General features: G+C 36.1%; 1 protein-coding gene and 1 long non-coding RNA gene across 5 annotated transcripts in view; both read left to right on the top strand.

Moving 5' to 3' along the window:
• Positions 1–14360, top strand: part of ROBO1 (roundabout guidance receptor 1) — a 702920-nt gene that overhangs the window by 521224 nt on the left and 167336 nt on the right. The gene's annotated exons all lie outside the window — the stretch shown is intronic.
• The window catches only part of LOC308193866, a 48813-nt gene extending 34453 nt beyond the window's left edge, over positions 1–14360 (top strand). The window contains exon 2 of the long non-coding RNA XR_013950015.1: positions 1–14360. This exon is cut by the window's left edge and continues 31637 nt beyond it. This is a non-coding gene — a long non-coding RNA (uncharacterized lncRNA).

The following is a 14360-nucleotide window of genomic DNA, read 5'->3' as shown; positions in this document are numbered from 1 at the left end:
AAGAAGGAAGGCTTCTGTAATCCCATGTTTTTGGGGGCACCTCTTAATGCCTCAGGTAGCCAAGCCTGCGGTAGCTGGCCTTGGTGCACCTGGGGGCCCAGGATCCACAGCCTGTATTTCAGTCAGCGCAAGCTCTGAGCTTCAGTTTGTAGTTCAAAGCTCAGTTAGCTCTCAGTGTAGATGATGCCATTAGACTTGTACAGGCCAGGAAGGCTGCCTTTTTTTACCCTGGTACCCACAAGACAGTCTTCATGATATTTCTAGTTTGTCTCAGTGGAGTGAAAATTCAGTGTGTTGGCATACTTCTGCATAAACCATTACTCAAAGTGTTTCAGTAACTTTTTTATTGCTCTTCTTAAATTCTCATCGTTTGTTGAGGATCTTTTGAGTTGCATGTGAGGTTCTCTGTGTAACACACCCAGCACTGCATATAAAGAGCTTATTAAATCTTTGTCATGTCACAGAAACTGTTTACATGCATTTATCAGAGATCTGGTTTAATTCTATTTTGTATGAACAAGAAGGAAAAAGCACACCTGCTAGTAGGTATTTAAAGTGATAAAAAAACCTTGATCTTTAGTGGTTGTGTAATTACTCTGACGTAGAACAGTAAGCAGAGATGGTATCTGAATGACACGATGATAAATCAGTCAAGTAAAATACAATTATTTACAGTATTTTTTTTTAAATAAGAGTGTTTTTTTTAATGCACTGGCATATTTTCTAGAGCATGGATTTTCTGTTACTATGATTAGAATAGTGCTGTCATATGAGAGAGGTAAATTCCTTTCCTCATTTAGAAGAAAGAATGCAGTCTAGGTGACTCCTTTCTTTCCTTATTTCTGACCCCCAAGAAAATGCATTGACTTCAAAATTCACAGAAATCAAATTATGTGCTACTTACTTTTGAAGTGTCTTTCATCTCAGTATAAATGTAGAGGTTTTAAGACCAGGAATGGACCTCCTGCATAACCCAGTCCTTAGAATTTCACTCTGTAATTTTGACATCCAACCTTCAAATTATGGTTGAGCTAGAACATATCTTTAAGACATCTAGTCTTGATTAAAAGATTTAAAATGAGGGAGAATCTACCACATTCTTTGACTGTTGAGTGTTTTCTATTTTTTTTCTGGATTTAATTTGTCCAATTACAACTTTCAGCAATTTAATTTTGTGTTTGTTTGCCAATGTAAAGTATGCTCCCCCCCCCCCCCCCCCCCCCAGAAATGTTCATCGTTTCGGATACCTAACGAAGCAGTACTGTTTTAGATTTGACAAGCTGTAGATGTAATCAGGTTGACGTTAAAAAAAAAAAAGAAGCCCAATACATAACAGTATTTTTTTTACTCTTAATAGTTTGTGTTGCAACATCAGTATATTTCCTTATGTTCTCCATGCATTATAAATAAATGAAAAAGAATCCCAATTTATGGATTCTGATATAGATGTGTTTACCAGAAATGCTGCAAGCATACAGTGTAAACTCGTTTTCAGAGTTTTAAACAAATAGATTCATCTTAAAATACAATAAGACATACCAAAGAAACCCTCATGTTTAAAGGCTGTGATGTATGCCATTTCTTAACCTTATTTCTTCCTGAACTGTCATATGGTCTTGCAAATCTATATGACAATATCTTCCTACTGAGTTTCAGGTAAAGGGCAGGCAATAAAAATATAGAAAACACAGTCTAGTTCAACTGAGAGAATTTGATTCAATATATAACAACCCTGATGTATAGCATGACAGGAATCATGGAAGATACAATGCCCACGCAAAATTTCCTTAACAAATCACTGTAGTATCTAAAAATTATTATTTATTGAATAGTATGTTCATTCCACGTATCTTATGATTATTGATCCAATTTTTAAACTAATCTAGTTTGTCTTACTTTTTAAAATTTGGTCAAGGATTGCAAGACTTCTCAAGTCCATAGCAGGTATTTTAGAAAGGAAAAACATTTATTATTTCAATTAAGGTAAACTCACAATGAAATCTCATTAATGGCATTGCTCTGACAAATACGCCCACAGTATGACTTGGCAGCATGCAAGGGAGAAATACATCTCCCAGCACAAATTTCTTAAAATAATATTTTATTTTATTTTTAAAGAAAGCAGCAGTTTTTTCCAGCTTTGCTTCCTATTGTCATAGGAAAGAGGGTTATATTTTAAAGTATGAAATTAAAAAACGCTCAAAATTGTTTCAAAATCTCTATTTCTCCATTATCATTACTCTGGCTGTAGCATGATCTCTAAGAATTGCCATTTTAATGCTAATTCCAGAAGCAAATGGAGCCAGCTGACATGCAGTATCAAGAGAAGAAGGTCAGCCTAGCAGCTAGAAACACAGGAAACAGCAGGAGACTGCATTATTACTTATTACGTATATTACACTAGACCTTAGGGATTCCCATTAGGACCAGGACATTGTTGTGCTTGATACTGTACAAATGCAGTAAGAGCAGTCCATGGCCTGAAAGTCATCAAAACTAGTGCAAGCAAAATGTCAATGTAAATTTTCTTTTTTCTTTTTTTTCTTTTTTTCTTTTTTTCTTTTTGGCATATATTCAGAAAAATGCAAGAAGTCTTTTGCTGTCCCCTGTGCCTCTGGCAGTGATTCAGATCTTTTGCCTTGATGAGTGTCATTAGAGAAAGCATGGGGCAATCAATGGGTTATGCATTCCACCTAATGGTACACACATCTGTATACACTCATGTAAGCATATGTGCAGTAAAGAACTTCTCAAACTCTTACGTGATGCAGTCAGATGCACGCTCCATCAAATTAAATGAGTTCAAGTGAAAATTATTTTATATTGCACTGATTTTTTTATTCCACTCTTTACCCCCCTAATTATCATTAGCCACAATTGCTTTCATCTGGGGGTTCATCGTAATTTGGACCTGTCTGGCTTTCATAATGTTTAGGACCTAGAAGGATCAATAAACCATTGAGTCTCATTGGGACCATGCATGTCACATCTGTTAAATTTCACCCAGTTATCTGCATGCTAAGACCGGCAACTTTGTATAAACAGCATTATTTTTTAGAACAGCTGAAGACAGTGGAGACTAGAACGTTACCAATTTCTGAGGTCTGTGCAAAATGATGAATTTGCTAAGATGATCTCAGCAGGTGTGTCATAATGTATGCTGAAAATGTGTATGATTTGTTTCCTCCCTACTTTCCTGTCAGTAAGACCTACAGCGTGCATCCCATTTGATTACACTTGGGGTGATCAACATGATTCTTTGTGGGCAAGCAATACACGTGTGCTGGTATCTAAGAAAAATAATTCTTCAGTGGGCTGTGACCAATGTGTAAAATTGGGAAGTAATGAGGAATTTACCTTTTATTCTTGCTTTTCCTCTCCCAGAAATGAAAAAAAAAAAGAATAACAAAAGGTGAAAACTGAAAGCAGTCAGACTAGAATTCATAGTATCACTTTTATGTAGTGAGCTACTCCTCCTGTGAATCAAGTACATAACAGGATTCCTCCAAGTACAGTACAGATTCCTTCTGGAAACTATGCTAAGGCACATAGAAAATAAGGAGGTGGTTGATGACAGCCACTATGGCTTCACTGTGCCATGAGACGGTGCCGGACACATCTGGTGGCCATCTGTGGCTGGGTTGCACTGTTGGTGGATAAAGAAAGACCAATAGATGTGGCATATCTGGACTTGTACAAAGCACTTGATGCCGTCACACACAATATTCTTGTCTCTCTTGGAGAGACATGGATGTGATGGATGGACTGCTTGGTGGGTGAGGAATTGACTAGGTGGTTGCACTCAAGGAATTGAGGTCAATGGCTCAGTGCCCAAGAGGAGATCAGTGACGAGTGGTGTTCCTCAGGGGGGTCAGTATTGGGACCTGCCCTGTTTAACATCTTCGTTGGTGTCATGGACGATGGGATCGAGTGCACCCTCAGCAAGCAGGTGACATCTTAGCTTGTTTCAACTAGGGATCTTTTTCCTTATGGTCCTACATCTGTCTTGAACTTTGGGATCCCAAACTGATAGGTTGCATTCTACCACTGATGTAGCCAGTTCTCCACTTGCGCATGATGCTTCTCGTTGTATATAAACAGTGATTATTGTATGGCCTTTTTTCCCTTTTCTTTCTTTTTTTGCCACAGTATTACACTAGAAACACATTAAGGCAATATCTGCAAGTATCACTATGCAGCACGTTTTTTTGTTTGTTTGTTTGTTTGTTTGTTTTGAGGTTGTTCTGGAAGCAGCGTTGCTATTTACTGGCTTAGAAGTTGGTTAAAGCCTGTGCTTCTGCTGAGGGGAATGGGCTGTTGTTACCTGGGCCACAGCCACATGTTCCCATTCCTTCCCCTATATTGGCACTTGATTCACCATGCTGTAGCTTGGGTACAAGTTTGCTCATCGGACTAAATCCAGCATGGGGAAAAAAAAAAAAAGTCTCAATTTGAATCAGCGAGCTGGTCCAAGTCCGCATGGAGAGCCCTACAGCTGCGTTCTGGCCAGAAGCAGAGGAATTTGCAGCCCTTTTTCAGTGGTAGCATACTGTCGGATTAGTTTCACTTGCTTGTGACCGCATTGTCTCTCAGTGCAGTGCTGTGCCAAGGTTAGTCTGGCTCTGGCGAGGTGCCACAGTGCTGCAGCTCTACTTCTGCCTGTTCTGATAGTAGCTCCTCTGGGGGCTGGCTACCTGAATCGTTGTAGCTGAGCTGTATGATGACCTTCCAAACTTCTTATTTTATTATTTTATTACCGTAAACTGTATTTTAATCTCCAAAGGTGTTAGTTTGGGTTTGTCAGTTCAATATATATTTTGTTGATTTCCAGTTGTTTAATGTAGTAGCTGATTCTGTAGCAGTAGCCAAGCTGTTCGGATTATTTACATACTTACTAATCTTTCTGTCATCTGCATGCTTGCAAGGGACTTTATGTTTAGATCATTATTTCAAACCCCCTCCTCCCCTCTTCAAAAAACAAAACCCACAAAAAAGCTGGAAATAGCAGTGGTCTCAGAAGAGATCCCTGGGGACTTTCAAGCAGTTCTGCTCATTCTTTGTGAGCTAAAAAGTCATATAAGAGAAAACATATAATGTAGGTATTTAATAGAAATACGTTCTGCTGTTAGATTGGAAATAAAATCGAGACTATCAACACAACACAGACTACTAAAACCATCACAAAAATCCAACAGGATTGTTTGCTAGTTCTAATGGCTGACATTACTGATATTTGTAGATCCTAACTGTTTGTTGTTAGAACAATGAATTTACTTGTTTATAGTTTCCAAGGTTTGAGTATTTGAGGTTTTATTGTGTAGTAGTATTTCCTTGGCTTGCTTGGCCCCCCCCTCCCTTTTTTAATTTATTTTTTTTACTCCTCTCATAATATGCATTGTTTTTAGATAAAAGGGTAGATAGAAGATTAGAGATTATGCTAGAAAATGTAAAAAAAAAATAAAAATAAATCTCTGTGCACTAGCAAATGTCTAGAAAGAGAAAAATCACTACATTGTGTCTCAGTGGTTCCATCTTTTTTCTTGAGTCTCATTCTTCAGAAAATTGAGTCTTCTATTAAATATATTGTCTTCCACATTTTTTCCTAATTACAATTGTATATCATAATTAAAACTCAGCATCTGTAAATATGAGTCAGTTATTAAAAAAAAAAGTCATTTCCACTGTTGGTGTAAACAGAGTAGTTTTGACAAGTATACTAGCACATGCTGCTTATTAAGGATAATTTTAAATTGAGTGCAATTTTACTCTCAGCCACAGAAGAATATGAGTGTGATCTTGAGCTGTACAGCATCGAGCAAAGCTGAAGTTGTTTCATATGTCAATATTTTGGACATAAAAGCTGAAAGAAACAGGTCTTCAAAAAAAATTATAATTGAGAAGTTCTGTTGCTTCTATGTCAGGTGATGTAGTTAACAGAAAATTTAATTTAGCTCCAGCAAATTATTTAATATATTCCAGCTGACTTACTTTATCAGTGTAAATAGAAAATATGTTCCAGTTTTGTCTGTTTCCTGCAAAATAATCTTACCGGTTTAAAGCCAAGTCAAAACACATGAGATGACCTTTTTGACATGCACTATTTTTTATAGAATAGCTCTGGGGTTTCTAGTACCAGAAACGTGAGTAAAAGATACTGAGAGAAAGTTTTTGTTTGCTTGCAAAATCTAAGTAAAAGAGAGGAAATAAAATGAGATATTTTATGTAGAGAAAGTCTAGTATTTTAGAAAGAAATTAATGGTCAGCATATCTAGGAAATATGATTTTGCACACTCGAAAATGAAGTACTTAGATGCTTATTGTATTACATATTTTGGGCTATATTCTTAGCCCAAGCAAATAGAGGCAGCTGCATTGATTTCAGTTAAGCTTTGCATATGTTTACAGGGTGACATTTTAGCTTTTTTCATCAAGCCAGATAGAAAATCATTGACTGTGCATACCTGGTAGGCTAGACCATGTACATTTTAAAGTCACCTAATGATACACAGATTACAGTGCCACAAAAGTGACACTGTATTATATGTACTGTATTATATGTACATTTGATGCCAGGTAAGAAGAAGAGACAGAATGGGATCTGTTAAACCAATCTGCCTTGAATCTGGTAACAGCTGAATATGCTAAAAACTCTGGATGTAATCGTTGTCACTTTTGTAGTATTAACAGAACATGGAATCCCCCCCCCCCCCCAATCTGTTCAATCTTAATTTAAATACATTGGTTAATTCTGTCCTTAGCAGACTAGCAGATCATTTTTATAATCATCAGTTTTACATCTACTTTATTTCCAGATTAGGACAGTAGGAAGTACCACTTTACAGTAAAATTAATTAAAGCAGCACAGTGATTACTGTCCAGGATTGATTCACTATGAAGCGCTGAAGTCCTCTTCCATGGTCCCCAAAGCAGAAGAAGAGTTAGAAGGCTCGTATGATTCTTGGTTGTCCTGATTTCTGTACTTGTTGACAACTTGTATGACTATGGACTTGTCTTCTCATCTGTGCTTCAGTACTCTGTAGAAAGCATTCAAAATAATTGTCCTAGTATTATTTTGAATCCCTCAAGTACATAACGGGCAAGATCATAACAATACAGTTGCTTCATTGCACATCATGAGTTATGCATCCCCTAGATATAAATTGTGAAAATTTCATTTAGCTGTAATTCTGTGCTCAGGCATCAGTCTTCTGGGAAACCTTTTCTCTAAGGACTGAGTAACTCCCCTGTAACGGTATTTCTCTTCCTTTTGTTCACCTTGAGGTGAATTCAGTTGCATACCATTATTAAGAGCTTTATTGGAGCTATTACTGGAGCTTTAATTTCTACTAGGGAGTTGGAAACACAAGAACATCCGAACAGAAGGTGTTTGGTCTTTCCAAAATTTACCTTCTCCTTTAACAGAAAACAGAGAATCATGATATATTGCACTACAACCTCCTTTTGAGTTTTGTACAAGTTCTGTACCTGTTAATAACTGTCTTCAAGGTTAAAGATGTTAGCTTTTCAAAAGTTTCTTTTTTCTTCCTTCTTATGATCAGACCTTGGGACAATAGTCTAGCTGTGGTATCTCACTTTAATTGCCCTAATTCTTTGCCTTGTTAGAGTCATCTTTCTTATGTGGAGCTGACCTCAGGAGTACTTTTCAATCTGAGGCAGCATCTACGCAGTATCACATTTATATTGTTTTTCTTTTTAAACCTGTGAAATGTGAGTGAAAATGTTTTAGAAAATGTTTTAGAAAACTTTTCTTCAATGCCAGTCTTTCTTGATATGAAGTTCAACACTCAGAAATTGTTCAGTTTTTATTTGGGGGCTCCATTCTGTTATTAAATTAACATGCAGTGTTCTAACAACTATCTTATAACATTAACCTCTTGTTACTGCCAGCTCAGAGAGGAAAGTGAAACCAAAAATTGTTGCTGTCCTAAAACTGCAAGTATACAACAGGCAAGTAAATATCATTGCTGATGTGTTAGGAGCAAATACCTGATTTCAAAACTCGATGCTAAAGCAACTGATTACCATCATCAGGGAGGAAATTTCAGCCACTGAAAATCCAGTGTATATTAATCCAGTGATTAAGAGGTGTAAGTTGTGTATGCCATTAGGAATCTTGGTACGCAGTTCTCCATGATGAGTTATCTTAAAATGTTTTCAGCTGTGTTGTATTTTGCTTAACTTCTGCTTGGGATAGGATGAACGTGTCTGAATATTTTTGTTATCTAATCTGCTGCAATTTAAAAACCTCTTTTTAGCATTTCCTTACTTCTATCCCTTGAAAGAATCCTTTGATTTGAACAGATTTCCAGGTCACTTTGTTGGATAAAACCCAAAAGAGTTTAGGTAGTTTCTGATCAGTGTGCAGTCCAACCCATTTAAGAGACGAGCAGTGGTTTTATTTGCTAGTGCCTTTGTGAGGTACTTTTTTTTTCAAAGCTGAAGAGCCATATTTTTCATTATTTTCCCAATCTGTCACTGACTTACATCTTCCATTGGTATTGACACTGTTGAAGCAAATCTGTGTCCGCTATCTCCATCCTTAAGAGAAGTGGTATTGCAGAAGAGAGGATGTGTGAGCTAAGCCCCCATATGTAAGGAAATAGCTGTATTACCCCTAGGTAAACCTTCCTTTCCATATCATTTCTGCCGTTGCTGTTACTGTAAATTGTCCTTGTTTTGGAAAAGTTTGCCTTTTAGGGATTAATCAAAGCATAATACTTGGGACCAGTTTACATACAGATAGTCATACACAAATACACGTAACATTTTAAATGCCTGTATATCTTTCAGCATAACCTCTATGTTTATAAACACATCTGAATCAGAACTGCTGTTCATTTCAGTAACCAATTTTGAGCTTAATGTATATATTTTAAAACCAAACATCTGGTTCTTTTGGAACAGAGTCCTGAAATGTACTACACAATTTGATGGAAGAGACAATCTTTTTTTTTTTTTTTGTTATCCCAAGATCCATTTCTTATGCTATTTTCAATTTGTAGCATAGGCTGTCTACAGAATATATGTTCCTTCGTAATATATTTCCCACCTGCTGTGGGAGGTAAATCTAATAAACCTATAATTTATGTTATTGATTGAACAGAACCTGCAGCTGGCAGCAGGTCTCCGTAGATGTAAATGTGAAGTCCACACAAGTGGGCTTCAGGTGTCCACACATGTTTTTATTTATTCAGATCTCAGTAGGAAGGAGGGCCAAAGTCTGTTATGTGAGCACAGAATTCAGAATGCTTAACCCCGGTTTCTCATGATCTCTCAGCTTATGTGGCACAGTAGGGTTATTATATGTACTGTTGCTCAATAACAAAAGAACGATGATCAAGGCTTTTCAGAAGATTATTCTCCTTAACACCAGCTGGACCACAGATCCAGAGGCCTGGGTACAAAGGGAGGAGGTCTGTGATTGTCTTGTGGATTTTATTTTTCTTAGGTCTCTGAGACACTGCTTACTACTAAGTTCAGTTTACATGTGTAGTTAGTTATTGGTGGTATATGGAACTCCTTTTGAGTATTGCATTCCTTTTGGACAAAGAAACACAGCTAATCAACGATGGTTGTTCATCAGAATTTAGGACATTCTTAGATAAGTTAAGCAGACAATGTATAAGACTTCCCATTTAGTCTATATCAAGCTATATCAAAGACTACGGATTTGCTTTTGTGCAGAATGTGAAGAGTGTTTCTTCTAATAATATTCCATACTTTACTTTTATAAGGATTCATGTATCTGTGAATCATTTTGCCACATTGATGTTTTAGCTTGCATTGTGTTGTCCACAGGACAAACCTTTCAAAAACTACAGCTACTGAAGAAAGAAGATCCACTTAGTAATGACAGCTTTCTCCTCAATGCATCAGTCAATTCTATCCCCTTATTCACACAGTCTGCCACATCTTGTGTTTTTGAGGTCTCCAGGATGGAAAGTATTAGGATCGTGTCACTTTCATCATACTAATTTGAACCCTGCTGCTGTGAATCTTCATCTCTTCAATTGTCAGAAGTCTGAAGTGGACTTGTGGTCATAGATGGTTTGAACCAACTAAACAGTGGTTGTTTAATTTGGAAAGGAAAAAGACAGTTATTCACATCAGTTGTTTAAAAATCACCTATGTCCCCTCTTTGCAAGTACTATGGATTACCTTTGCACTAACTGTAATTCTAATGGCTCATGTACATTAGTACAAAGTACTAATAATGCTAAGTACTATAGTACAAAGTATGTACTAGTACTTTAGTACTTTGTACTGTACATAGTACAAAGGCACCAGAGTCTTTTAGAAGTTCCCAAGTATTTGATTATTACAGCTTATAAAAATGTTCTTCCTTAGTATCCATTACTTTTTTTTTTTTCTTTTTCCTTATGTGTGTGTGTTCTGTGTTTTTCAGTCAGCTTGTCAAGCCTTGCTGTTTCTTGTGAGAATAGGTACTTAATGTGAAATCATAGGTATAACATGACCTGGAAAAGAAATAGTTCTAACAAAGGGTTGAATCTTCAGTATTAAAGACACTGAAGTCCAAAGTAGCCTGATTAAAGACAGAAGTATTGAGTTTTTGCCATTAGACTAGAAAGGCTGGATTGTTACTAAAAGCCATGGAGTGGGGGACTCTGGAATTTGTGGTGAAAGGAAACTGAAAAGAAACAGAACATTTGGATTCATGTTTCATGAAATAATGTGTGTGACAGAATAGGAAGGCAGTCTGAGGGAAAATTGACATAATTTTTTCCTACAACTGGAAAGGCCAGATAAATATGTCAGTGTTAACAAGTGAACTATTGTGTACTTAGAGAAAAAGATTCAGAACAATTTGTAAATACTAATTTGTACAGGAACATTTTATAATGCACATATACACACTTTTTTTTTTAGAATCTTTGAGACCATAATAATTAGAAATCTTTCTTTGCCATTCTTTAGTTTTATACAAGCAGTTCTTTATTCAACTTCATTTACCCTAATTATGAAGCTATAAAATTAAAGATTTCCCACTGTATTTTTTTACAGCCACAGGAGAGAAAAATAGTATGGTATTAAGTTTTACAGATAGAACAATGCATTTAAGAAAGAAAAAAGAGATAAGATTCTGAAAGTGATAACTAAACGGACAAAAACCCAAACCCAAAAAAAGACAAAATTATAAAGTAACTTTTTTTTCCCCCAACAAAAGAACAAACCACATTCTTTAATGATGATGTTTGCAGAGTTACAAGAGCCTGTAAGTTAGAAAAGTAAGCAAGAACAAAATCATGCTTTACTAATTGGAATAAGCTCCCAGGTAAATCAGGTCACTGCAATATAACGTTATTGTGGAAAAAAAATGGGCATAAGATAGCCCAAATTATTAAAAACAGCATTCAAAAGAGGTAATTCAGCTTTAGGAGAAAGACAAAAAATTGGGACGTGGTAACCCAACAGGTGGCCTGATCCTGCAAGTTATTTATGGATAGTGGCTAGATCCCGGAACCCAAGTATCAGCAGTAGGAGCATCAGGATCTTGAACTCTATATTTTAGCAATAAAATTGCAAATTAGTCTTTTTTTCAGCCATTTACTGTCTCAAAATGAGAGAAAAGTAAACACTTTTTTTGAAATACTTCAGTTTGTGGCCTTTATTAACTGTGTATCAGACAACTCAAGCGTGGTGCTGACTTTAGGCACATTAACATCAGTGGGATTTCTCACATGCTGAAGTTGCATGCTTTTTAGATGCCTAGAAATTGGATTTGATTAAGAAGAGGAAAAATTGAAAAGAGAATATGTTTGTATGTTTGACTTGTGTAGTTATTCTGTAATGTAATCCTTTCACCCAGATGATGCTTAAGTCTTTTGACATTTCTGTAGACCATAGGATGTTATTTTCTTCTTTTTAGCTGTTATTTTGATTTCTGGTTAAAGCAAATGTCTGTATTCAGATAAAAGGTGAACTATAGAGTTGAGTAATTGCTTAAAAATAAAGATGTGCATGTTGGTAGGCATGTGTCAGAGCAAGGCTTCTTGTTTGCTTGTTTACTCTGATAGGCAATAGTGACTGCTAGGACAGAAGAGAGCCTGGTTATCTTCCCTGAAGTTAGATCTTGCAAAGCTTCTTATTCAAAAACTCTGTCTTCTCGGGCTTACGCTTCTGTTTGCTCCAAGAAATCCTATGGATAAGCACTGTAAATATTTAGTCCATTGGCCATGCAGGTGGTGTGGTCCATCAATACAGCTTGCACGATGTAATGTTATTTATATAATTGGTTTTATATTGTTAGCCTTGGTGGCTGTATAGCACAAGTGGCTGCTTGCCCATATGCTCACTTTGTTTTCAGATCTGAAGTTCAGTGCTGTATGACTTTCTTATTACTTATTACAGTAGAGTTGAGATCTTAGAGCAGTGAAGTGTTGAGACCTGAATGTTGCTGCAAAGAAAGAGTGACAAGAGAAACAAGAAAGAAGCACAAAAAGCTGGAGTAGCAGAAGGGGTATATTGCAGAAGTTTCTGAATTGTATCATTTGTCAAGTAAATTCCATTGGTCAAATAATTTGCAACCTCAGTCTGAGTGTGTGACAGAGGCAGCGCTTTTTTTTTTGTGCTCTTGATGAGCTGTTACTGAATTTTTGTATACAAAAATCCCTGTCCTGCACGTCCTTGTCCTTTTGTACAGAGGGTAGTATGCCTTTTCTCAAGAATGGAGCAGCAAGGTATATATAATTTTTAATGAACTTTAAGAGCCCTTTGTAGTATATTAACAGATGTTTAATGGCTGCTGTGTTCTTATAAACAGGATTTTTTTCTTGTTGTTCTTGTGCTTTAGTCCATAAACTGTTGATATTTCCAGCCTTGCAGCTGAATTAACGCTCAAGAGGACATGTGTTTGCAGTATCTAAAGAGAGACGTACCACCAAATTACATCCATGACCTTCCTTTTAAAAGTATGTTAAAGTTACCAGTAATGTTTCCTCAACAACCTGGAAGAAGTTTATGTTAGGCACTGGGTTAACATATGCTAAATCACATTAATATGATTACTTCTACCTGTGTTTCCAAAACAACTGAAAATACATAATTGACAATGTGATCACTAACAACATACAGGCTTGTTTTTTCCTCAGGTGATGATTGAAGATTTCATCACAGAAAGGAATCAAAATTATAAGTCACTTGAATTATAGATGAATCGTGTACATGGTGAATGGCTGTTCAAGAGCTAGAAAAGTTAGCATTAAAAATGTCCAAAAACCTTGAGGAATTTTGTCTGTTCCTTTCTTTTCTTCTTTCTTATTCTAAGGCTTAAGAGAACAAAATACAAACTTCTTTCAGACAAGAAGGTCAAGAGAAAATGGTTCTTGGGTTGTCGTTAACTGTAGTGCTCCCATTGATTCTGCTCGCTAGACTGCATGACTCATGGAATCATCTTGGGGCTGTCTTTTCAGCTGAAATAGTCTCAGAGTTCAGGATTCAAACTGAGAAACTTTTTTTTTTTTTTTTTAATCAAGTGTTTTCCTCAGAGAAGTGTCGTTAAACTGAAGGGTACGCTCAGTGTAATCGGGTATTGTTGTTTGAAAAGCACTCTCTCACCAAATCAAGGATTTACATGGTGGTATGTCATGGCAAGAATATAGATAAAAGGAAAGCCTCACTGCTTTTCAAAGCATTCATATCCTTGTGTTCACTGAAGTTTCAGATAAATGTTCTTTCATTAAATGCAACCTACCTAAATCACACGTTTCTAGATTAAATCCAAGATACTCCAATTACATTAAGTTAAACTATAGATTAAAATGAACCTCTAACCTATCTGTGTAGCTTCAATCTTTATGTTGAGTTTATAATTTTTTTTGAAAATTAGTCATTGAATTTCATGAGCAGATTCTGGCTCCATGTAATATGAGTTGTTGGTGGTGTGTTGGTTGGTTTTTTTTTGTTTTGGTTTGGTTTTTTTTATAATTAAATATATTGGCAAGGTGCACAATGCTTTTCTCAAAGACAAATACAGTGGGGAGTTTTTCTTTACTCTCTTGGGAGCTGAAAGAACAGTGGTGGAAAAGGTTTTGTTGTAATATACTGACCTATAAATAAATTGTTTTCTAGAGAGCACCATGTCAAGTTTTAATAAGCTATTTTTTTGTCCGTGAGTTCCTTTCAGTTTTCCATCTCAATTTGACACATGTTCTTTTGGGGATAAGAAGTGCAGTAAGAGGAGAGAACTACTCTTGCCCTCAGTGATGAATTTTTATTTTAATTCAACATTTAATATTTCCTATATAGCTCTCCTGATATATTTTAATTTTATACTTTTGAAGGAGTTGTGTATTAAGTCAGCATGTGCAATATTTTCACTT

Source organism: Anser brachyrhynchus, assembly GCF_964034855.1.
Source record: "Anser brachyrhynchus genome assembly, chromosome: 1".
NCBI lineage: Eukaryota > Metazoa > Chordata > Aves > Anseriformes > Anatidae > Anser > Anser brachyrhynchus.
This window is presented reverse-complemented; position numbering and strand designations above follow the sequence as displayed.